The sequence below is a fragment of the Teleopsis dalmanni genome, chromosome 1 (genome assembly GCF_002237135.1).
Source record: "Teleopsis dalmanni isolate 2A chromosome 1, ASM223713v2, whole genome shotgun sequence".
In the NCBI taxonomy this organism is placed as follows: Eukaryota; Metazoa; Arthropoda; class Insecta; order Diptera; family Diopsidae; genus Teleopsis; species Teleopsis dalmanni.
Window position 1 is genome coordinate 9,719,982 of NC_051846.1, and position 26,544 is coordinate 9,746,525.

At 30.8% G+C, this 26,544-nt stretch overlaps 3 non-coding genes across 3 annotated transcripts; 2 read left to right on the forward strand and 1 right to left on the reverse strand.

Annotated features, from left to right (window-relative positions):
• Window positions 1–4,765: 4,765 nt before the first annotated feature.
• LOC119673577 lies at window positions 4,766–4,886 on the forward strand. Its single transcript, XR_005252095.1, has one exon. It is a non-coding gene; the product is annotated as a U5 spliceosomal RNA (small nuclear RNA).
• A 3,067-nt stretch (window positions 4,887–7,953) lies between these two features.
• LOC119673574 lies at window positions 7,954–8,075 on the forward strand. Its single transcript, XR_005252092.1, has one exon. It is a non-coding gene; the product is annotated as a U5 spliceosomal RNA (small nuclear RNA).
• A 12,381-nt stretch (window positions 8,076–20,456) lies between these two features.
• LOC119673583 lies at window positions 20,457–20,576 on the reverse strand. The gene has a single exon (XR_005252101.1). It is a non-coding gene; the product is annotated as a U5 spliceosomal RNA (small nuclear RNA).
• Between the last annotated feature and the right edge of the window lie 5,968 nt (window positions 20,577–26,544).

Here is a 26,544-nt window from a genome sequence, read left to right on the forward strand (position 1 = left end):
TATGTAGAACGAGGAAAGGCAGGCTCCAGTCAATATGCACCAGCACGAGTCGCGTTGAACTTGATGTTTGCTGCATAGCAAACTGCAATGCAACTGCACATGACTTGCATCAGCTGCAATGCCGCAGTTGCCACCAACGGCAATGCAATTCTAATTAGTGCAAGATTAACAAATGAAACTGAAATTAAAAGTGCTACTCGTCCTTGCAATTAAATGCGAAATGAATGCACTGAAAAAAACGCAACTCCTCTTATTCATACTGAGCACCTCATATACAAATCTAGCACATTCCGGTAAAAATGATTAAAATTGCGTTGAAAGGAAGAGTGATTCAATGAATTAAATTCAATGAATTTGAAAAGTATGAATTAGAACATAAAATGTATCTCATTAATTTTCATTGAAATTAAAGATACTCGTACTTGCAATATCTGAAATACGATAATTTTCATATGTAAATGCATACGCACAATATTTTCAATTCATTCATTTACATTTGACCGATTTTTAGTCAAGGAACTTCATCTTTATTCATGTGATTCATATGATTCATGGGATTCATTAAATTCATGAAAGTCGGAAAATTCATGCTAAATTGCTTCTATTAAATTTTATTTATATTTTTTATTTTATTTATTTATTTTTATTTTTTGCATTATTTTTATTAGAAAGTTTATTCATGCAATTTTGCTATTTACAGAAATTTATTCTCGCATTTAATTTTATTTTATTTGTGCTATTTTCTTTTCATTTCACATAAATATTTATTTATATACTTAGCAACTTTCAATTCCTTTTATAAGTGGAAAGTAGTGAAACTAAGTTATCCTTAATTTGAAATATCAGCACACTAAACTCCGCACATAAAACTTTTCAGAACTTTTTCACATAATTTTTCCCATCAACAAATAAAAATTCAAATGAAATGAAGTAAATTTCAAAAAACTTTGCCATTTTTGCTAATACAGAAAATAGGAAAAAAACTCAAAATGATAAAACTTTTCAATTTATTCAATGAAGTATACTTTTTTTCTATACTTTAGTGTTCCTTTGAATATGTATCTGGAAAAATTATGCAAACTAGAAAATTTAAACTTTTTTAATGTTTGCGGTCGTTTACAATTGTCAGGAGTCATCAAATACAGGGTGATAATAATGTATGTCTGCTTGAACACATTCATTTGTTACTTTAACTTTAAGGAAGTTTAGACCCCAGATGAAGACTATAAAAAAAATAGACAATACGCATAAAAAAGGATGTTGTGTGGGAAAGTAAATGCTGCTTAGAATAATTTTTGTAACTACGGAAACTTAAAAATCTTCCTTTCATACAATTTACAGTTTGACACATATAGTAAAATTAGTGAGTAAGATCAAAGATAGTTGTAGCCTTGCTATATCCCAAAGTCGCATCTCACTCCATTGATTGTTTCAGTAGCTATAGATATTTTTATTGCACACAATGCCACCATATATTTTGTCTCTTCTTTTATTTCATGCACTCTGGAGCGTCTGCTGTGTAGATTTAGATTAGATTAAATTATAAGACAGATTGGGAAGTTGTCACCATTTCACTGCATCCTTTGAGGATTATTGTGACATACCCACTTTAGTGCCATAGACGAGTAGCAGTTAAGAACGCCATTATGTTCTTTGGAAAGATGTTGCCTAATTCCGTTATAAGTTGATAGGCAATGGATAAGTACCGAAGTCTAAGTCTGGGGAGACTATCACAGTCATACAAGATGTGTTCTGCGGTTTCCTCTTCTTCGCCACAAAGTCTGCAGCTATAGTCTCTAGTAATATCTAGGTTTGATAGATGTTTTTTAACTCCGTAATACCCAGTAAGAAAACCTGTGACAAGTCGGATGCTACTTCTGTTTAGCATAAGTAGCTCCCTAATTCTGGCTTTTGATCGTTACAGCTTGGATTCTTTAGCTTGTCTATGGGCAATTATATTATCCCAATCTGTCTGATGTGCTCTTTCCAGCCACTCATTAATTTAAAATTTAAAAAAGCTCTAGATGTGTAACTGCCCCGCTCTCTCGAGAACTTGACATAAATACTTGAGGTCTGTCAGGTTTATAGGGCTGGAGCACATACCTGGGGTTTCTGTTAAAATCCTAATAAAAATCGGTAATAACACACATATCCTAAGTGATGTACATATCGCTAAAATGGTCTACGCGTGGTCAGCATAACCTAACCTTTTAATTCATGCGATGTTTATTTCTACAATATAGATATATTTTAAAATACATTGGTTTAATTTCCATTCTTCCATTCTTCTTGTATAAAAATTTTTGGTTTTGATGACCACAGATTTTAATTTTCAAGCCAAAATATATAAAATTAATTCGTAATTTGTCGTCATGACACATAGTTTTTGGATAAAGATATTTACGGTTGAAATTAAACAGCAGTTTCATTGCACTGGGTCTACACTGGTTAGTTAAAATCTTGCCAGCGTATGCTTGGTATATACTTTGCGATGATGGACCTTCACCAGAAAAAGTAACTAATATTGGCTGGTGCATGTTTGTACCAAAACCGAATCAGCAGTGAATCCGTAAAACAGAAAATTGTCCATAAAATTGTTTTGAAAGACAGTAAAGTGAAGTTGCGTAAGATAGTTGACACCTTAAAGATATCAAAATGTAATCTAATTGTTATTTTTCATAAAAATTTTAACATGCGTAAATTATTTTTAAAGTAGCTTAATCATTTTCACAGACCGGGTTTAAAACAATAACGCCTCCAAGGAGGTAGCGTTGCCTGGAAGTGTTCAAGAAAGTTAAAAGGTTCACGGAAGTTTCAGTACACACTGAAATCATATAGATTGTCGGCTGATTGAGGAGCAATTCAAAGCGATCAAAATATCAACAGTCTCATAGCAAGGTGATATCATATGTATTCTGTTCACCGATAATCTGGAGAAAGATAAATCATTGAGAAAGATACCGAATTTTTCGTAGCATTAGAGAATTATTGGAGTGTAAAAATTAAGAAACAAAAATGGAGTAACCTGTAAAAAAAGAAAGTGATGTTTCACCAAGATAGTGTTCTATATCATGAAACCTTTACTAAGTTAATTAAGTTACACTTTGAATTGCTTTCACACTCGTAATCTATTTATTTGGCCCAAAGCAACTACTGACTTTTTACAGACGTTAAGACAATATTTCATGGAAGTGAAGTATTGTATATGTACATATGTATATATTTTAGCTTATTACTTTTATTTAAAAATTAAAATAATAATAGTTATTAATTAACACTTAATTAATTCATACATTTTTCTTATTTAAAATTTCAGTCTATTAAAAATAAACTATTGTATTTAAGAGTTTACTATAATATATCTGAATTTCTCTATTTATGTGCAAACCTTCAGTTACCTACTAACTGAAGCATTGGCACTATCATATAATAAAAATATGTATTTATATATTATTATATATTATAAAAATAATTTAATTATTTTTGTAATATTATTACAATAATTTACGTCCCATTTTGCTATCATCATCTACAGTTAAACCAAAATGATCTGTAGTAGGTTACACACAGTAAAATTTTTGTTAGAAAAATGGTTAAATTCTTTATATATGGTATATACATTGAAAACGGTTGAAAGCAAATATAATTCTCATGGACTTATTCATTGTTCAAATTTATAATGAAATAGAAAAGTGCATAGTTAGACTTTGGTTTTATCTATGTCGTTGAGTAAGTCTTTCATCTTTTACTGAAAGTTTCCGCAGGAGGGCCAAAGTTCATAGTCTATATCCGAGGCTAATAATTTTTTGAAGTGCTTGATCGTATGATTGGGCCAAAATTAATTTATTCAAAACTAATAAAAGTAGATATGTAGAACTTTGGTGTGTGGTTTTCACTTCGAAGCTTCCAAAATTTTTTTGGACCTTTTTATTTTTTCGTTCTGTGTTTTTCATAGTGTTATAAATGAACAAAATATAAAATAGTGCAAACTTGCATTTATAAAAAAAATTATTTGGAAATATCCACAATAAAGTTGGGTCGTCAAACATGTACCATTTTTTGAACATGAGTACCAAACGAAAAAAAAAGTACCAATTTTGGTACTAAAGTACCATAAGTGGCAACCGTGGTTATAGCTATTTATTCTTATTTTGAGTTTTACGATTATGTAAATCGAGACTATAAACACACTTTACAGTTAAAGGAATATTACTAACAATTGTCGCTAACACATTCACAGTGACCAATTACAGAAAATTGTATAATGCATAGATATTTCTAACCTACATATTGCAAAATAACAAGAATGAGTCATTACTTTCACCAAAATTCCACTACGCACGGCTTCAACGTTAAGTTAGTTTTCTTAATCCTTGGTTGTACTCAAAGAAGACCAAAAGAACAATATTATAAACCTATTAAGATTTATATATGATGAATAAAATTATTAACATGTTAGAAACAACTAGATATGATCAGATAGATGTAATCAACAATACATTCGGTTTCGAATATTAAAAACCGAATACAATTTATTAAAAATAAAATAGTGACTTATAAAATGTATTTATTTATATATAATAAATACAAACAACAACAATACATATATACAATCGTAGAGAGAAGAGTAAAATCAGTTAACTTCGAGTTTGTTTGTACTTTCAATTTGCTTCAAAGGTGGTTGAATGTGAAGTTAGGAGAAAATATAATTCCCATCGACTTTCTAGTTGCGTTTGTTTAAAATTGCCGTAAAAAGTCTTCGTAGTTACTCTGGTTTCTCTTCAGTTGTCGAATAAATCTTTCGCCTTTTACTAAAGATTTCCGTGGAGAGGAGCAATTTAATGAGTCTAAATAAAATTTTTTGTTGTGCCTAACCGAAAGGTGGGGCCATAATAAATACATTCAATGTTTATTTAGTAAAACCAAATTGTTAGCTGTTGTATCTGGATGTTAAATGAAAAATTGAAATCAATAAGCAACGATCACTTAATGCTTTACAAAGTTCTGTCGCCAACTAAGCTCTTTGTTAGAATATACCTGTGCAGTATAAAAATATTGTTAAGTAATACTATGCTTATATTAGTATAAAAAACAATTTTTAGGTGTATAATTAGATAAGTTAAACCTGGATTTGGTTTAAATAAAAAAAAGAGAATTAGGTTTAATAAACCACAACTTGTTTGTTTCAGTTCAGATCCAAAATTATTTAATCCGGATTAATTAAAAAGGTAAAACGATGTCGTATGAATAAGAATAATACTGATTTTTTCGTATTATGCCAACATATATCACTCTTCTGCATATTATAAAAGTGTTACTGGATACACACTTGCACCAAATAATCTATAGTACTCTAAATAAACCAAATTTTGGATTAATATTTAATATACCTGTAGAGTACTCTAGATTCTTTGCTTGCACTTTATGGGAATATGCCTTGAATGCATTTTACTGATATATATTGTAAAATTGAATTTCAATCATGTTCGCTTTGTAAGAAGCGAAGTCTCATATTGTGTTTTACTAACATACTAAAAGACGTTTTTGCTTAAATATGTTTTCTCTAGAATATCCATACAATAAGTTCCGACTATATGTTTTTATTCAACAATTAAATTACAGTTATTTTTAGCCTCATAGCACTTGTACTGTACTTATAGCTTCAATGCAAATAAACCAAATTTTGGATTAATATTTAATATAGCTGTAGTATTCAACTTAATTACTGTTTATTAATTTATTTTGAGATATTGACAATATTATATATATGAATGCGTAATCCTCATGACACTCTACTACAGTCCCTACTCCCTAGTCTCGAAATACGATAGCAAGTTTTCCCACTTTTGTAATTATATTTTTAAAAGATACAGTATTTCGTTATACCTTAGAACATATTTCAGTTTATCTCAGTATCATCTTGGTTTAACTTCACTTATTCTGTAAAAATCATTGACGCTTAAAGAGGAGTATATTTATGTACTATATAAAGAATTAGTTGAATCTAGTGTGTTCAAGCATTTCATCATTAGAACAATTCGAATAAACTCAAGTTAAACATTTAGAACGTAGACTTTATATCAATAAACATTCACGAGAGTCTTGATATAATACAAGGTGAGATGAAAAAACTGCAACCAACTTCAGACTGCTGTCATTTCTAAACCGCTCGTCCCACAGCTGTCAGATTTATTCTAGTGACAGCTCATTATATTGTTTACAAGCGCACAAAAGCATTTTGGTGGGAATTTTTCAAAAAAAAAGTTATTTGTGATGGAATTCAAGCGTGATAGTGTGATTGCTTTGCATTTGGCTGGAAAACCACAAGTGGCTATCGTTAGAGCCCTCCAGCATTTAGAAGTGAATAAATGTTTTGTGTCTCGTACCATCGCTCGTTACCATGATACTGGTAGCGTAGCCCGACGTCAAGGAAGTGGACGAAAAAAAACAGCAACATCGGCAGAAATGGTTCGAAAAGTGAAAAAGCGAATTGAACGAAATCCGCGTCGCAGTGGACGAAAAATGGCTCGTGAGCTGAACATATCGCAATATGCCATTCGGCAAATATTGAAAAATGAGCTTGGACTAAAGCCATTCAAGTTCCAAAAAGTGCAAGATCTTACTGATGCGCAAAAAAAAGTTAGACTCGAAAAAGCTAAAGAGTTGTTTCGCTTGGCCGAAAGTGGTGAACTGCCGAATTTGGTTTTCTCCGATGAGAAACCATTCGTTATCCAGCAGTTTGTAAACAAACAAAATGATCGTGTTTACTTGCCAGAGAGGTCAGCTGAAAATTTGCAACTTCGGTTGGCCATCACAACTCAAAAGCCGGCCATGGTGATGGTGTGGGCCGCCATAACAGCCGATGGTCGCTCGCCGCTCGTATTCATCGACCGTGGTGTCAAATTAAATGCGCAAATCTATCGCGAAAATATTTTGGAGGGAGTTCTGAAGCCCTGGGCACGCAAACATTTCGGCCGCAGACCTTGGACATTCCAACAGGACTCAGCACCATCGCACTCAGCACGCGCCATCCAAGAATGGTTAAGAAATGAGGTTCCTCGCTTCATTTCCACCGCACAATGGCCACCAAAATCTCCGGATGCCAATCCGTTGGACTATTGTGCCTGGGGTATTTTGGAAAGCAAGGTTGGAACTAAAAAATACCAAAGTGTCGATCATCTCAAGCAAGCGCTTCGCCGAGAATGGGACAAAATACCGCAGAGCCACTTTCGGGGGCAGCGTGTGATGGTTTCATTGGCCGTTTGAAGGCCATAGTTCGTGCCAAAGGTGGCCAATACGAACAAATCTAAACCGATTCTCAAATTTGATGTTATTTCCGACATTTTTTGCTTTCATTCAATAAAATTTAAAAAAAATGAAAAAATTATGGCGTTTTACTTTGTTGCAGTTTTTTCATCTCACCTTGTAGAGCATTTTGAATATAAAAATGGTCAATGCTTCGATCATTAAATCTGTGGGTAACACTCTCACACATATTCTCTTTCATAGTATGAAAATGAACAATTTATGATTAAATTTGTTTTTGTATATAATTACAAAACATAGAAGAGTTTAAATATCTGTTGTTTTTAAGTAGAATATCGCATCAGTCATTAGAGCTCATTTTCCGAAGCAAGCTTATTCACACTGCTCACTACGTGTGTTAATTTTCAGTAACTGAACAACTCATTTTGTTGTTGTACTATTGTTTGTTGTGTTCGAACTCTTTTTCGACCCTCTTACACAAAAAGATTAGAGAAATCCTCTTATGTTTGCACCCAAAACAATATACATATATAAATCGAAAAGGGAAGGATAAAATGACTTGCTTTCCTCTTTTTCAGCATGGTTAGTTTACTTAAAAAGTGGTGAAATGCGTGTAAAGAAGAAAATATAATTCTCATCGACTTTCTAGTTGCGTTTGTTTAAAACTGCGATGAAAAGTGTCTGCAGTTACTCTGGTTTCTCTTCAGTTGTCGAATAAATCTTTCGCCTTTTACTAAAGATTTCCGTGGAGAGGAGCAATTTAATGAGTCTAAATAAATTTTTTGTGGTGCCTGATTGAAAGATCGGGCCATATTTAATACATTCAAATATCGTTTGTTTAGTTTTTAAAAGTGAAGTAGGGTATAATATGTTATTTTTTAGTGAAAGTATTATTGTTTATATTATACAAAAGTTAATATCTTTATTCCATGAATTGAGAATGTAAAAAATATTTGATTCCAAGTATTCACACTTGTCAATGTTTACTGGATTTAGCAACCATCATTATTATTGAGCAAGTAAACCGAAGCCTCTTATCCTTTTAAAAATTTTTGTTTTTCTGGTTTATGCTCTTTTGCATTATAGCAGCATTATTGCAGACATATTTTTCAACATATTCCAGGAATTGATTTGTCTCTCATTATTCACATGTTGCACTAAAATTTCTTATTGCAGGAGCTCTGCGAGAAAAATGCGGTGTAAATATATACTTAAGACTTCTTCCATAAGAAAACTGATGGTAGTTATGTACAAAGCATATTAAATTGATTAGACTGAAAATTGTTTTATAAAGAGCATATAAGATTGGCTGGATAGGAATCTAGAAATTTAAAGATTGGATGGATGAGCTGAATTTTCCATGGTTGAGTTAAGTTAAAATCAGGAGTCGTAGCTCTTAGAGAAAAAGAAAGTAGGAATGGGTACATTAATTAGATTTCTTCATTAAGTAGCCTGATGAAAATTGAGTAAAGTGCATATTAGATTGATTGAATCTTTCAGAGTTGTATCAATCTTAGTTAATGTGAAATCACTGGAGGCTTAAATTTTGTCTCATATTATTTTTAATGATTCACTTTTTTTTTGAAATCGTTTAATATGATTGGAAAAAATTTGTAAATGTAACGTATAAAATGTTAACTATAAATCACAACTAAGGAAGATTTAGATATTTATATGGGAGAAAATACACTTAAGGAAAATTATGAAATATGAAATTATGAAAATAAAAATATGAAATGTCAACAAAAATTGATAAACACATAAAAGTATGAACCAGAATTGAAGTTTAAAAATTTGTTTATTTCAAGTATTTTGTTATCAATTTTCTTGCAGTTCTTGAGAAACTCCAAATTGCTTGAAATACTTTTTTAAATGAAAATATGAAAGCATTAAGGAAAATGAGGAAAATACGTAAAAAACTGAAATAAAATATAAAAGCACAAATAAAATGTTTCTGATATTTTTGACAACTTTTGTTAATGTTTTTGCATGTTTGGCATAAGACGCACGTCAGAGGGAGCGCCAGCAACATTAACGGCACCGGAAATGAAATGAAACACGTTAAAAAGCATAAGAAACCAAGAAATTATCCAAAAAAAAAACAAAATGGAGAAATATTTTTATGATGATGTTGACGAGCTTTGAATGTTAAGGAAATCACCACGTTTGCTCCTTTCACTGCAGCACCACAAACTAACAGCATCCCGTGCGGTGCCTACTCAGGAGGAAAACTCTTCGCTGCCACACCATTGAAGCAGTACGAATGAAGGCAGTTAGCATTTTTGCTGAGCAATAGCAGAAATTAAAAAAATGAAGTAAAAATATTACTTAAGAAGTAGAAATGAAGAAAAATATCAGTTGATGTAAAAATATTTTCTACTTGGCAGCATTTGGCTGCCGCACAGATTTCCGGCAAAACTGCGACTCTTTTCCTTCAACAGTTTGGAATTTGATATTGAAGCATTTTTCGCGTTAAATGGATTCATGGGAATAAGCGATTCGGCTTAAACGCCTTCGAGTTTGCTGAGTTGGGCCTGGGTTGTGTGGAAATTTTGATGTTGCAGGCGTTAGAAACTTTTTTATGACACCCAACGGGCAAAATGCGCCAACAAAACAATAAAAATGTAAGACATTAAATCTTGTGATTTCTTTTTTTTGTAGATACACTTCTTTCAGATACAAGACGAAGACATTCAAATCAGCAGAGCACCAACAACAACAACAGCAACGGTAACGACAAAAATGTAATAAAAATTAAGCAGTAAAGAAATTTGCCTACAAGGCATTTTCTCTCATTTAAGCAATTTTTAACAAAATTTTACTCGAGCGTATATTCTTCCTGCAAAAAGTTCAGTTCGGTTCAGTTTTGAAAGAAAAGTGTAGACATTTGAAATTTATTTTCTTGTATCATTAAAACTTTTAACAAAAAAAAAGCCTAAATTATAAATCTGATAATGTTAGAGCCAAAACCAACACGTAATTTATGCAACAGCCAAAATAAAAAGCCTAAGAGGAAGAATATACGATAGCATTTAAAGCGTTCTTATACAAAAGTTCTAAAATATTCTTAACATAAATCTTCTACTAATTCACACTACTCTTTTTTATATACGAGTAGTATTCCAACATAATAACACTCATCTATATATACCAGATCACCAGGGATTCCATAGTAGCAAACCAGCAAAAGTGCGAAGCATGGTACTTTCACTTCTTTTATAAGCGACCATATCCAAAGGATATGGACTTGTCAGATCGCAACAGTACTTAAAAATAACGTATAAAAATTGTTGGCGAAGTAATGCGCTGATGCCAGAGACATAAAGAAATCTAGAAAGCTCATTCGGGTCAACAATAAAAGTGTTGGTTTTTTAATTACACACACATCATATAAATATGAAAAAGCTCCGTAGTTGGGTACATTCACTCAGTTTCTAAAAACGTTTTTAAAGCATATTTTCTTGTCAGACTACTATCGCTGCTTAGAAATATCGAATGATTATTGTTTGGCTAATGCCAAATACCCAAAGCAAATGCTAAAATGCTCTTTCGGGTCAATAATGTTGCGTGTTCTCTGAGTCTAAACAGATCTAAACTCAAGAATTTACCATTGCTGTTTTACTAATATACACATTTTAAAGATAATGCAAATAGATAGTGTTTCTAAAAGATATTTACTTCACAAACTGCTTCAGTACTTATAGGTTTCTACATACAAATTTGAAAACATGACAGAAGCTTTCGCAAGAATCTTAGAGAAAGATATATTGCCATACATATCATATTCTTTTAGAATATTTTCACCTTCTGATGAATAAGTATTGCAATCTCTACAAAAGACCAAAAAAATCCATGAACATGAAATCATGATACTGCCAACAATATGTTATGGCAAAAGGTGGTACTAAAGTAGACAAAATGAAATTCTCTTCAATATTTAATCACTATACGAACATTGTTCTTTATTTGCAGTGAAATGGAAAATGGATAGTCATGAGCCGATTCCAAGAGTCTAAAATAATCCCAAGGGTACCATCATTGAGGTCACTAACAAAAATATTGCCAAGTAGCTACGCTTAAACACATCTGGGCTCAAGATTCACCATTGGTTTCTTGGCTATATTTGCAACTTAAAAAATATGGTTATATACTCTGACACTTATAAATTCATTGAAGTGAGAATCTATATTACTATTATTGTTATAATTATTTGTTATTAATGTATTATTATTATTATATTCCAGCGAATGCAATGTAAAAAGTTTCAGCATCTATTCTATTACAGTCCGGATATATTGTCACATATTTTCTAAAAACTATTTATCATTCAAGAGCTGCTATTCTTTTAAGAACATAAAGGAAATATAAGATGTCGGAAGATTATATTCCATACTTCTGTATTAATCCTTGGTTTTAACCTTAATCTGTATACCATGTCAATAGAGCAACAATTGACATTTAACATTTTTTTGAGCTACGTATTTTCCTAGTTTCAGTATCTTACAGATTTTTTATTTTTTGTTTTTCCAATAGTTGGAAGCATCGAAAGCCACAGTGTGCGACTAAGAACACTTCTTACGAATAAATACAGAATATTACCACATCAATATGGAGATGCGTGTGTGAGGCTTAATACCTAACGGACTAGATTTATCTAAGCCAGAAAGCATGGGCAGAATGCAGGTAGATTGGATGTAGTGGATCAATCCAATCTATATAGAAACGTATATAAAACTTATTTCGGTCAAAAATAATTTGAAAGTAATTAAGATATTTAATTCACATTTTTTAAAAATGAAAATCCAGATATCATGAAACTCTATTTGCCATAGTTTAGTATAATTTTATTAAGTTAAGCCCAAATTTAATTTTATCTTATGTCTTATGCAAAGAAAAATTTTCTTAACTTATTAACAAACTAAATTAAACTCTGAAGATATTATATTTACTTAAATTTGAAATTAAAGCTAGTCAATTTCCGTTCTTTCTTTATACAAATATAGATGTTACTATACTTAGTTCACTTTTACTTTCCAATCCCATTAATTCTGGGTAAGCAATTTAAATTAAATTTAGAGCAAAATGAGACTAATCCTTTTCCTGTCATTTTGCTTTAGGCAAGATATCGAATGCTTAACAATGGCCACATTAAATGCTATTAATAAAATTGCAGTCATGGCAGAGTATGCATTAAAAATGCATGTCCTTAACGACAACCATTGTTATCCTTTCAAAGCTCCTCTGCCAATAATACAAAATTGCAGAAGTATCACGTAGCAAAAGCTGTTGCAGCTGTAACTGCATCAGGTGTGAGTAGCTTAAACGCTCGTTACTTATCGGACAGGAGAACGATTTTTCTTACAGCTTCCAGCAAATGAAAGAAAACATATACCGTCATCTGTAGAGTTTTCTATACACTGCAAAAATAAAAAATAGTACGGATACTAGAATAACAAAAATTTTAAAAATATCAAACATTGATAAAAAAAAAATAGGAAATAAAAAAATTAGAAATTTAGTAAACACAGAGTATCTTTGAGATACAGTTGCTTTGCTTGTACTTGCTGTACACTTCGAAGTATGTTAAATTGCTGTCCGAGGCACGTAGCTGATGTTGCAACAAATGCAGTGGGTAATGACGTGACAGCAGCTGTTCGCCGGAAAGTCACGTTTTTTCATTTTTACTTTGCAACGCTGCAGAGTGGAGGACAAAATTCTTAACACTACTGACACACTTTTCTATTATCCTTGTACAAGGATCTTTACACTGGTATGCTTAACTGTTGCTGCTGTTGTTGCTCTCGTTGCTGTCGTTGCTACATCAACTGCTGGTATCCTTGTTGTTGCAATTTCCTCACTTCTGTCCGCTCTGGTGAAACGTTGTAATTTTCTTGGCTACAAAAGCCCCTTGAGGCAAGTTGATTGAATTTTGTACTTTTGCTCTTCTAATTTATTTAATTTTAGAAAATTGAATAAATCATTACGTTAAGGATTTCTGTGTTGAGCTTTGTTAGGTAATTGAAAAAATTGCATCTTTAGCAGTGCGCCAAAATTAAGATTTTTGAGGAAATAATCTTTATTAGTGGTCGTATATGAAAGCCACTGACACAACTACTAATGCTAATTAAATTGAAAGAAGTTTAGATACTGAAGATTAAGATTAATACTATCTTAATATTGAACAATGTTGAAATGAAAGAAATTAAAATTGAATATAAATATTTAAATAACTATATGAATAAATATATTTTATGCATTAAATTAATATATCTTTGCTATTAAAATTTAATAAGCCTTGTTGTAAGCAATATCTTAAACCCATACCAAATTTATTAAGTCGAAAGTCTAATTTTGATATATGTATATATATATATATAAAGAAATTAGTTTGTTGTTATTTTTTAAAATAATTGAATTATTAAGAAAGTAATTGTTCTTATAACTATTTCTTATTTACGAGAAGTACACGAGAAGGGTTTTTATATCCCAGTCTTCTGAAACTTATATGATATGTTGATATGCAGATGTTGTCTGAGTTGGTAATTCATCACCTTAACTTTATTATATCTGTGAACAGTTTTAAATAACACAAAGAATATCAGAATACCGGGCTTTATAATATGATGGATCTGATGTGTTTGTATATATATGAAAATGTTTATAAAGGGTGTAATCTTAATTGCTGAGAATACAACAGTTTATTTACAACTGCAATTTAAGTAACTAATTATAAACTTTTTTCAATCAATATAAAATATTCCGTATCTAAAGGTATAACTTCGAGTTCGTTATTTTTCTTAAACTCTATTTTGAATTGTTTAATCGAAAACCTACTGATTTTAATAGATAAATCAAATAAGATCCCTTCTATTCATCTAACACCATCGAAATCGTAGACAATAACCACTTGTTATTTTTTTAATTGTCATATAATCTCGATAATATGGACACAATACTTTGGACATTCTGATAATTTGTCATCTTTCCGTCTCATCCATAACGTCTGTATTATTCTATATAAAGTTCCAGTTGTCACAAAATATCTCGAATACAGATTACGCATTACAAATTTCTGGTCACTAAATTTACAAATAACAAAATGTATTCGTTTACAACATTGTGTCTCCGTAACCCTCACTGCAGAAGTTGTTGAAACTCGCAGGAGAGAGAAACCATAAAACATTTTCTCTGGGAATGCATGGCTTTAGCGTCCAGAAGATATAGGTTTTTAGGAAAATACTTCTTTAATAGTTTATTAGACTGCTCATCGGTGAAGATGAAAGACCTATTAAATTACCTAAATTCGGCGGCATGGATTTAGTCTCTATTCTTCTATACTAGGGTTCTTGCGAAGAATGTGGTAGCAAAACGGCGAAAAATCGCTAATTGAGGTACATGGAAGTTATCTAATGGTCTGCCACTGCAACCAACCACAACATTGTGAGCAGTGGCGAGTATACTAAAACTCATTTTTTTGTCAATGTTTTTGCAGTGCACTATCTGTGGCGTACCCCTTTTGGATACGCCACTGGTTATGTATGAAAAAATAAATTTATAATAAATACTCGATTATCACATAATGCCCCTAATCAAAGTGAATGTGAATGTATTTACAATACTATCCAATAGCTAGCTAATACCAATACAACTTCATTTCATCAGGATTAACTCACATGAGAGATGCGTATTTCCTAAATGTAATTGTCCCAAACTTTATTTTAAAGAATGAAACTTTGAAGCAAAACAGATGTACAAACAAGATGAGAAGGACATTTATATGTAAAAATACAGATTGTTATATGATACATTAGATTGTTAGCTTCAATCAGCACCAACTCTAGCAATTGCACCACTAAGTAAATCATCGACCTACTTATATATATACATAACATATATATTCCTTTCATATGCCATATTCCATCAGGAACATATACTGTTAATATAGAGACACCTCTCAACTACTTCTAAGGATTATAACCCATTGAATTTTTTCTCAGTTTTATTATATACATGCACATATATACATACTGTTATATTGTGATTTATCTAAAGGCAATTTTCGGGCGACCAGCAGGTTGACCGCTATCTTATGACTTCATTTTGATAAACTTGGGTGTACTCTACTTTATTCGATAATGAGTGTTAGTGAATGTGTTTATTTCTCAAATCAAAAATTTGCACATTTTTGTAAGAATAATAAAATAAAATAGACCGATTTAGGATATTATATGACACTTATATCTTTTTTATCTTAAGAATAGATGAATAATTGGAAGAATTGGAACAACTTATTATTTTAGTTTAATTTTCATTAAATAGCATTTTATAAATAAGGCTTTTATTACCAATTATGTTAAAAAAAAATTCTTAATATTCTTATTCAGTCTTTTAAATAAAACAAAAAACATGAAAGAACATTAAATAATCTGCATTATGAAATAATATTATCTTAAAACTACCTAAGCAGATTACCTAAGCAGTGAAAAAATACAAAATGTAGAGAGTTGAAAAATAATCATACCTTGTTAAGGGAATTACAGAATATCTGACTTGCTTTATTATCCTTGCAAATGCGTGCTAATTAAAATGCACAATATTCGCAAAATAACAACCGTAAAGACGTTTTTTTTAGGTACAATTCCCTGCAGTGATATGCTTTTTTAATTAGTGTACTTTTTGTGGGTATCAGAGAAGAAGACAGTGATGCCATAGAAAAAGTGAAAAAGTGAAAAATCCGAATCTACTGTAAACCGCAATTGTGCCAGTAGCGATGAGATAGAATTTCATTTTCAATTGGAAGCATGTTGCACGCAATGCAAATTCAGACAACAACAACAACAGCAACAACGACTACAACAAGAGAAGTAGCAGCATTAAGCTGTCATCCTTGCTAAGGATAATGTAACTGCGCTTTCAATAAGTCCTTATCGATTTTCCGCCATTTACTTTCTTTCTTTTATTTTAATTTCTGATTTGATAAAGTAGGCAGCATATATTTTTTCCAATTTTTTCCAACTCTGAAGTTCTCTTTTTTTGTGTCCTGAAATCTGCTTACTAGCAGGAGTCAGACTATTGGAGTTGTGGCTTTTATTTTGCATACAGCACTGACACAATTGGAAGCCTCAAGCATTCATTTCATTTGCAATATTAGCTGCTTTTGTTGAGATACGAACGAGTACGAATAAAATAATGTGCCCGTTCTGCTGACTTCTCCATTGGTTGTTTTTAATGAATGAAGTGGCACTTGCTTTCGAAAATTTCTTTGTTATCCTTTTTTGATTTTATTTTTCAATTATTTTTTTATTTATTTTTTGCAAAATATTTGAAACTTAATAAAATTTATTTATGGTATATGTCTGCAGTACGTTTTGTCTGCTGGCAATTTCCGCAGTAGCTCTAAGTTTTGTGTTACGTCTGTCCGATTTCACAAAGAGCACAGCACCACTTAGTCGCTTTTTCACAAAATCTAAATCTCATATGTTGTTAGTTTAGTAAACAAAAATTTGTTGCAATATGATATATAAAACAACACATCCGAAACAATTTTCAAATACGAAGTAGTCAAGTATGAAACAGCGATAAGGACACATAGACATAGCAACAGTTTTTAGATGATACTTATGTATTTTATGATACTTATGATATTTTTCATATATAGATATGAAAAATATCTATATATGTGTATACAATTGAAGTTCGGGAAAGTTCTGCAATTTGCATTATGGACTTCCTTTTTAAAATACGGACACAGATAGTACCACAACTGAACAATTGAAAACAGTTTTAATAATTTTATATAAATATACAACAAAATAAAGTGAGAATTTGTACACATAAATAAATCATCAGAAGAAGCAGAACTGAGACCTCACAGAAAGATCCACAATCAAATCTATGCATTCAATTTAGAAAATAACTAGTTGATGTTTAAAAAGATACTTTGTAACATACTTTGCATCCATTCATCTGGAAGCTTCATTTGATAAAGTACCGTACAACGAAAATTGGCGCACAATTTCAGAACACTAACGTAAGCGAAAACGTATTAACTTCAAATAAATATACCAATTGCTAAGGATGGTAAGGATAGTTGAAGACAAGAAATTAGAATCTTCAGCCAATGTAGTCCTAAACATATGAAAAGGCAAGTAACATAATGCTAATGGCCGTCTTGACACATAACTGAACACATTTGGAAGAATACTAAGTTAAGAAATGATGAAACTAAATACAGTCTAGTTTGAGGACCAAGTCGAAGACTTACCATCTTGACCATCTTGAAATAACTAAAGACATTTGAAAAAATACTAAGTTAAGAAATAATGAAACTAAATACAGTCTAGTTTGAGGATCAAGTCTAAGACTTACTGTTATCCTTCAATAACAGAAATATGTAAGATGTAATAAGTAATATATGTAATAATGTAATAGGTAAATAAGTGAATAAATCATTAATCTCGTTTGAATATTTCTATATAATATTGAACTAATATTTTAAAAATAAGTTTGAGAAGGGAAAGTCTTTATTATTAGCTTAATCGATCAATTATTTGTAAACAAGAAATGAAAACTGGAACTAGGATTCAAGAGTAACAGATCATTATATATCAAAAAAAAACTTATAATTTAAGTCATCAATTTGGAAATGTCGTGATATATAGCAAACAAACTGAAATGTTATAAAAACTGATCAAATAAGAAAGATGTTAGACAAAATATCAGTTTAACACAAGCCCGAGAACAAAACACTTAAATTATTTAGACATCGCGAAAGACTTTAATAACGAAAAAGTTTTCACAATCCATCTATTATTTTAAATTAAAAGAAGTTTCGAAAAAATAATGCAATATATACTTCTAATGTAAATTCAGTGTTCAAATGCCACAAATATCAGAATAAGTTGACTCATCAGTTTAATAGGTTTGACTGGATTGGTTGGTTGAGTTCATCAATTCCGTGTGAAAATTTAAAATTTTAATCATAACAGATTTCATCACCGGTCACAGTGGAAGAAGAAACCATCAAATACCTTCTCTATATCTCTCCAGCGAATAGTGGAAAAATGTAAAAAATACAATAAGTTGTTTTAGACGATTAATAGCTCATATGTTCTCAATATGGCACTAACAACTTAAACAATTAATTTACCGACCCTTTTGAGATCATGTGTTATATGAGCAGACCTATTTACCATAAACATTATCAGTTTCTTAATAAACAAAGCTACTTGCCTAACTATTACTATGGCTCAATGGGAGTATCATTTGTTCTTAATAACTTACAATATAAATAAAAAATATCAATAACTAAAATAATTTCCGTAATACAATGTTTTTAATTAATTCTCTTATATTCAATTAAAATTTTATAAAACCATTGTATTTTGATAAAATAATCGTTTTATGTCAGAAGGATTAAACTTATTCCTGCTCATATTATGAATAATTTGGTTCATAAAGGAAATTGGTTTATAAAAAAAAATGAAATAAAATATTCAGTTTATTGTTTCCTTTTTTGATAATTTCATTATCTTTTAAATGTCATACAGTCTGATGCCTTTTACTAACTTTGAGCACATTCAGGATATCAAAATTCACAGTTTACTGCGTCTACAAAATTATGGAAATGGCAGTCGATGGCAGCGGCAGTGACAGTAAATGTTGTGAGTAAATGAAAATTCATGAGGCATAAAGCAGAACAAATACTTTTGAATTTTCCTTGACTTTTCATAGAATTTAAATTCAATTCAAAATGTTGTTGTTAGTGAGGTCAGTTACATACATTTATGGTAGATTTTAATACCTGAAACATAAAAATATTATGATATTTATCCGAAAATAATGATTCGGAATTGCTTTCAATAAAATTTCAATGATTTATTTAATTTACTTTTTCGATTTGTTAAGCAATATAGGCTATCCCTTTTGTTAAGAAATTCTTATTGAATTTTTTCATTAAAAATTAAAAACATTCTCCAAATTTTTAATAATATAATAATGGTCAAATATATATATTGGAAGTCTTCCAATAAGATAACGGAAGGTACCTAGTATGCACCGATGAACATTTTCATACAGTAGATGAACATAATTTTTTATAGTAATTAGGTAATACTTTGCACACTATCAATGTACATTAATTTGTAAAATATACTATTTAAATATTATTAACATATTTTATTATATTTATTAAATTTATAAACATTGGATTTCATTACTGTTGTTTTTAATTGGTAAATCTGGTTCCAATCTAGGTTTACTTTCTATCTGTCAAATGTTGTTGTCCAATCGAGCATTTTTAGAGTAATCGAACATATTTTTAGTCGTATTAGTAGACATTTATATTTTTCACTTATACATAGATTGAATCAAATCACAGTTTATCTGTCAATTCATATAGAAAAGGTGTTAACTTCAGGGTAATCTTGCTACTCTGACTAAACATTTAGAGTCTTATAAATTAATCTCGAGTGTTTCGCCCCAGATTTATCAACCACGGTTGCCACTTATGGTACTTTAGTACCAAAATTGGTACTTTTTTTTTCGTTTGGTACTCATTTTCAAAAGATGGTACATTTTTGACGACCCAACTTTATTGTGGATATTTCCAATTAATTTTTTTTATAAATGCAACTTTGCACTATTTTATATTTTGTTCATTTATAACACTATGAAAAACACAGAATGAAAAAATAAAAAGGTCCAAAAAAATTTTGGACCTTTTTTTACAGAATTGGTACCTTTTTAAACCAATTTTGGTACAGAAAAACATTTTCAAGTGGCAACCGTGTTGTCAACTTCAAAATCCTGTTTATTAAAGCTAAATAAACTAGAGATAACATCATTTATGATATTATTCTACCACACAAATCTTAACCCTATACCACCTTAAACAAAATATTAATACTCTACAGAAATGAAGACAAAAGAAAAGGTGTATTGGCGATATAATTTCATAAACAAACAGAATGTGTAATATGAAAATCATTTAAAGACTCGTAAGAGGTCAGATCAATTAAATCTTCTTTACCCTTTTATTTCCACTACGCAGTAAGAATTTCGAATTCATATACACAATTACAAACATTTTGAACTTAGCCGTAAACGTATCCAAACAATAAGAATTCTACCTAACTCTTCACTTATGCAATTATTCTTATCTTATAATAGTGAATGTATTTATTAAGGCCCGATCTTTCGACCAGGCACCACAAAAAATTTCATTTAGACTCATTAAATTGCTCCTCTCCACGGAAATCTTTAGTAAAAGGCGAAAGATTTATTCGACAACTGAAGAGAAACCAGAGTAACTACGGACACATTTCATAGTATTTTTAAACAAACGCAACTGACAAGTTGATGAGAATTATATTCGTCTTCAGTAGCGTATGAAATTTTCAACCACCTTTTAAGCAAACTGCACGGTATACCTACCGTACTTTTGATCATTTGATAATGCTACTTGCATTGTTCGGTTATTTGAGCTGATTATGCGGTACTTCATAAGAACAATTATAAATATTTATAATTATTTAATATTATTTATTAATATTATTTTACTCTGTTAATACTTTATGCAGGCAAATTATAATTATATACTATTACTTTATTCTCATTTTCAAATAAAATTATTGTAATATATTGTATATAACAGACTCAGTTTGAGTTCTATTTAAATAAATTTTTAATTTGAACAAAATCACTATGGATAGTTTTTAATATTTCAAGAATACAGCATTCATAAAAGGCCGATAATTCGTTCAAATTTACACCTAATCCTATATTTAGAGCAATTTAAAAATGTATTTTCACAAACCAAAACAAAGTAGAAAAGATTTAAAATAAATTATTTTAATTTAAAACATATTCACACATTTTAAATTACCTAATTTTGATGGGAAATACAATATCTTAAGTTAGTAAGTATTATTATATCATTGAACTAAAAGTATTCCAATCACAAGTTAAACCTAGATTCATGTCAATGAGATTATCAAAACATTCACAGACGATTTATTTTATTTGAGCTCATATTGACATTGTTGAAAAAAATAAATGAGAATTACAACTTCCTCATATATTAGCTACATAGATTATTATGTATTGTTTAATGAGAATTATAATTGTCTCTTTCACTTTCCTTCACTTTTACATTTCATATCTTTTTCATTATGTATTTATTTCTTATTTATTATTCTGTTGAAGCTATTTGAGCCGGTGCACTTGAGCACTTTTACTCTCTTTTAATTGTGAGGTATCTTCAAAACCCGTCTTTACGCCTTGACTGGATTAATGTTTATCGCTTCATCAGACTAAACATTAATTGACTTCAGGTCTACATACCTCCCCGAGAAGCCTGTAACCATTCTGAGATTCTTATTTATGTTTATATTGAAATAAATAAAATGCAATCCAATTTTAAAATTAATTTAACTACTAGAATAGTTTTTTTGATACATTACTTATCAATATTTTGAGTTGTTAAAGAACCGACCTTAAGCCCTTTTAAATTAAATTTTATGAAACATTCTCTTCGAATTAAATTCTCCTCTGAGTACATTTATCTAACGTTTTCCATAAACCATTTTACGCTTTAATGTTTATGCTTTCGGGTATATTTTTTCCAATTATTGCGATTCCATGTATCTAAGCAGACATGCAATTAGTAGAAAAAATTACTGAAATTTCAAACTTTTTAATTTTGTTAATTAAACACCCACAACAACTCACATGCTCGCATAAACTTTGGCCCTAAAGATTATATCATCAACGCTAATGGCTTAATATCCACTGAAAAGGCAGAGTAAGTGAAACACAAACGTATTTTAACTTCGTATAGCAAAAATTTGAACCAAAAAAATGATTTACTGCCGGGCGTCTATGGAAAGCTTAGTACTTTGTTACCCTGAAGCAAAAAAAAAATATTGATTCAAGACGTTGCAATCATTTACAGTAAACGGCAAACAGTAAACAAAATGAAATGAAACCAAACCAATGGATACGAAAGGATTTCTAAGGATTTCCACACAATTTTCAAACACAAACACACAAACACACACACACACAAGCTCAAAAGCAATAACTCGCCTGAAGTACGAAGCGTTAGATACATTGTGTATATGGAAACACAAACAACAGCACCTACTCCCACACATGCTGAGATGCAACCAAGGCAAGAGCTTTAGAAAGTCGTTATCTTAATTACTTTTATAGCTTCGATCTCTGTTAGCCAAAAGAAAAACAGAAACAAAAACAAAAACAAAAACAGCAACAGCAACAATAAGAAACCAAAAAGAAAACAGCAAATAGCAAACATTAGGCAAACTCCCTTGCAAGGACTAGAAATGATTTACACAATAGCACACAAAAAGCTTAGAGCGGAGAAGCCATTTTTAACTAAGAAAAGCAATCAAAGCAGCATCCAACAGCATCCAACAGCTCAAAAACACAGCAAACATTAAAATCTAGAAAATCTTAAAAATAATAGAGAAAGCAAAAGTCACAAGTGCAAAGATTTACAGGAACGTGCCTCCTCATCGGTAGCAGTAGTAGCAGCAGCGGAAAAAATCCTTTAAAAGTGGCTCAAGTGCTCGAACACAAGGTACGGAAGAGTCGTGTATTGCTTTAGTAAGAAATTCCAAACAACAAAAAACGCCATTTTAAATAATACAAATTTATTTGCACTTCAAGCATTGCCAGAACAGAAAACTTAGTGACTCGAGCTAAATAAACGATAACGTCTTAACCTAAATTTCTTTTCTTTTCGTTGCTTTCAACGCTTTTGTGTTGAATTCATTGCGGGCGAAGTGCTACTAAACAGCACTTGCAAGAAAAATCTAGAAAAACTACACGAAACATCAGTTGGAAACTTGTTAATAAGCAGTGCTACCGAATTGACACTGGGGAGATGTGCTGTTCATCCTCACCAACTGCAGCGCCACGATAACCATCTGCGTAGGGGTTCAAATTGGTGCAGAGCTTTTTATTGCATTTAAATTTTTTATTCATTCTCTACTGCATTTTATTGAAGTTTTCTTCTTGAGCATGAAAAGTGCATTTGTTGGCTGACGCTTATCTGTGTCATTAAGGCACATGCAAACTGTAGATAGTCTTAGACCCACAATTAGCTTAGATGGTTGATAGCACACATGCAGACAGAAGTACTACTCGTAATGCAGTTGCGTTTATGTGGCAACAGTGTGCCATTTTTAAAGTTTTATAAATTCCACAAATGTGGCAGTTTCTTAACTCGTTAAATTTTTAACGCATGTTGACATTTGCCTGAAAAATTCAAACACTTTCACTGCGATGTTACTAATTACCTTGGCTGATATTCCACAAGATGAGACAATGACACTAATGGAGGAAAATCTGGGTTATTCAACATCGTAACATTAAAATGTTTAAAAATTCACAGTTTAATGTTAGCTTAAGAAGTTTAGTTTAGGACACACAACACTCAAGAATGTCTTTAAATTAAACTATATTTACAATCCGAACATATCAATTTAGTTAGAAAAAGCGAATAGAGTTAAGCATATACTGGATCTCTTTCTTTAAACTTTATTTATGAAGTTGTTGTTATTTTGACACAAGTCACAAATTTTTTTTTCTCATACTCTTTTCTAATTTCTACTACATCGAAAAATGTGTACGTATGGTTGACGAATGCAGAAGCTTTAAGGATGAAGAGAAAAAAGTGACAATTAAACACTTTCCTTATAAATACCCAGGCCTGGTAAGATTTAGACATTCTGCAAAACTCCGTAGAAGTTCCAAAAATAATTCGCATCATCAAGCGCACATGGTAGTTTTAAAACTAATATTTTCATAATCGGTTTTAAATTAACAAAACTGCGCTTATATGCAATTCAGACAAAAGACATGACTTTGCTATCCGTTACACCAACCAACCCCAGATTCGTTCCTATGTTATGTAGCCCAGTTTTATACTTATATTAATCGTGTGTGGTTTAATAATAGGCATATCCGTTTGTTTCAAAGTACGGCAAAAAAACTACACATCTCTTATTAAAGTCTTTAGTTTATACGCAAAACAACAACACTACTCTGTTGCTCTAACAGACTAGTTATGAAGTCTATAATCATCTAAAAGGCTGCAGATCTATTTTAAGCATTTATTAAAAATTTTTACGATTATTCCAATCATCTATGAAAACTTGTTTGTAATAAAAACAAAATTAATAAGATATAAATATTTTTAATTAATTTTTTTAAATAATTTTGTTATAATTTAAAATTTCCTACATTGTTAACATTGCTTTTAATACCCTACCTATTTCAATTTTGAATTTCTAAATAAATATTACAATTTAGTTCGTCTTAAATTTTAAGCATATACCAAAGACTTGTTAATTGTGAAAAATTAATAATAGACAGAATGCAATAGTAAAACCAATATTTCAGTAAGAGACTTTAGCAAGCGACTTTAACAAAAGACTTTAACAAGCGAATTTACCAAGAGACTTTAACAAGAGACAAGCAAGAGAATTGCTCAGCAGGAAGCATTTCGAAGCGGCTATATACACTTAAATTAAAATCTTCGCATTCAATTTTTTTTATTATTATTAAAAGTTTTAAGGTTGTATTATGACAAACATCTTCAAAAATTAATTAAATATGATTTGAGACACGTTTACCTTACGATTATATTGATTTCTATTTTTGAAAGGTATGGTGTTTAGCTAAAATTTGTAAGGAGTCAATTGATTATTCGACTAAAAATAATGAAAATTATTTCAAATTTTTTATTTAAATTAATTTTTTGCTTTGTTTAACATCTAAATATTTAACTTAAAATTTATAATAAAGTATCATTTCAGCACTAACGTGTTTTGCTTTTATATTACTTCCTATTAAACAAAAAATAATGAAAATAAATAAATAGAAAAAGCACAAAAGCGGATATGAACGTCGAGTGCCATGGAACAAACTTCCGGAAAAGCATTAAATATAAATTTCACTAAGGTAGCTACAACTTGCAGTACCACCAAAACCAATTTCACCAACGATATTGTTTGACAGCAGTGTACAAGTTTAATAATAAAAATATAGACAATATCTTCAGTTTTCTCTCCTTTTTCCTCTGTTACCCACTTTTCTGCTGTTTGCTCCAGTAACGCTTGCCATATTTAACAATTTTTATTTAAGTTGGCAACTTTAATCCACAATGTTGGACTGCAGTTTTTAATATTTATTTAAGCATCGATATTCTGTCACTGCTTCAACCACAGCAGCAACAAATTTTACTGTTGCAACCATAGAACTACACAGACTGCATGACAGTTGCTGCCGGCAAGCAAACAGCGAAAGCCAAGGCTATTACAACCTCAACGACTGAAGCAATATACCCTTACATACTTCCTCTCTGTAGCCCTCTATGCTGTTCCTTATTCTTTGCTCGTTACTTGGGCTTTAGGTTAAAGTTTCCATTTCCGCGAAATCCCACGTTGCACCTTCACTTCAACATTCCCGTTGCTTATTAATGTTTCGTTTATTGTTGGATGTCTTGGATCTCTTGTTGTACACTTTTTCCATGGCTTACGCTACAAGATGTCCTGAACTTTTATATTTTCACGCAACTAAACGCTGCCATTTTCTACTTGTACAGTTCTTGCCTGAACGCGTTTCGTTGATGTGAAATTCATAACACAACGTTCGGCTTACTCAAGGCTCAAATTCCTGTAAAATACAGCCAAGTTTAAATTTTGGAATTGCATTTGAGTTGAAGTGGAAAAACTTTTAACGAGTTTTTACTTTAGTTCACCTTATTTTACTAAGCTTTACTTGTACGCCAACTTCCCAGTCACTCTTAGCAGAGTTAAGGAGTGGATACTTAAAAAATTTTCTAAGTAATACTTTTAGTTGAAGTGGAAATTAAAGATTTTGGTGTTGCTCTCAAAGTTTTTATAGCCGTTCCTGCAGTTCCCGTAATAAGTGCTAAAATGCATTATTATTTGCATTAGAAATATTACACTAGAAATGTCGAAAAATATTTAAAATAATAATATTTGCAATATTTAGCAGAAACTCATTTGTTTTAAACTCATTTTTAAGTAGTGACTATGACTTTAGAAAAATTTATTTAGATAAAAATACGTGTCAGACTTTATTGATGAAAAAATCCCCAACTTCATTTAACAAATTAATAAAGATATACACTACTAACGAATAAAGTCACAAAATTAAATTCATTCAAGAACGAGTTAAGACCCTTCACCTTACTCACCCTACCAATTAGAAAAATAACTCAAAGAT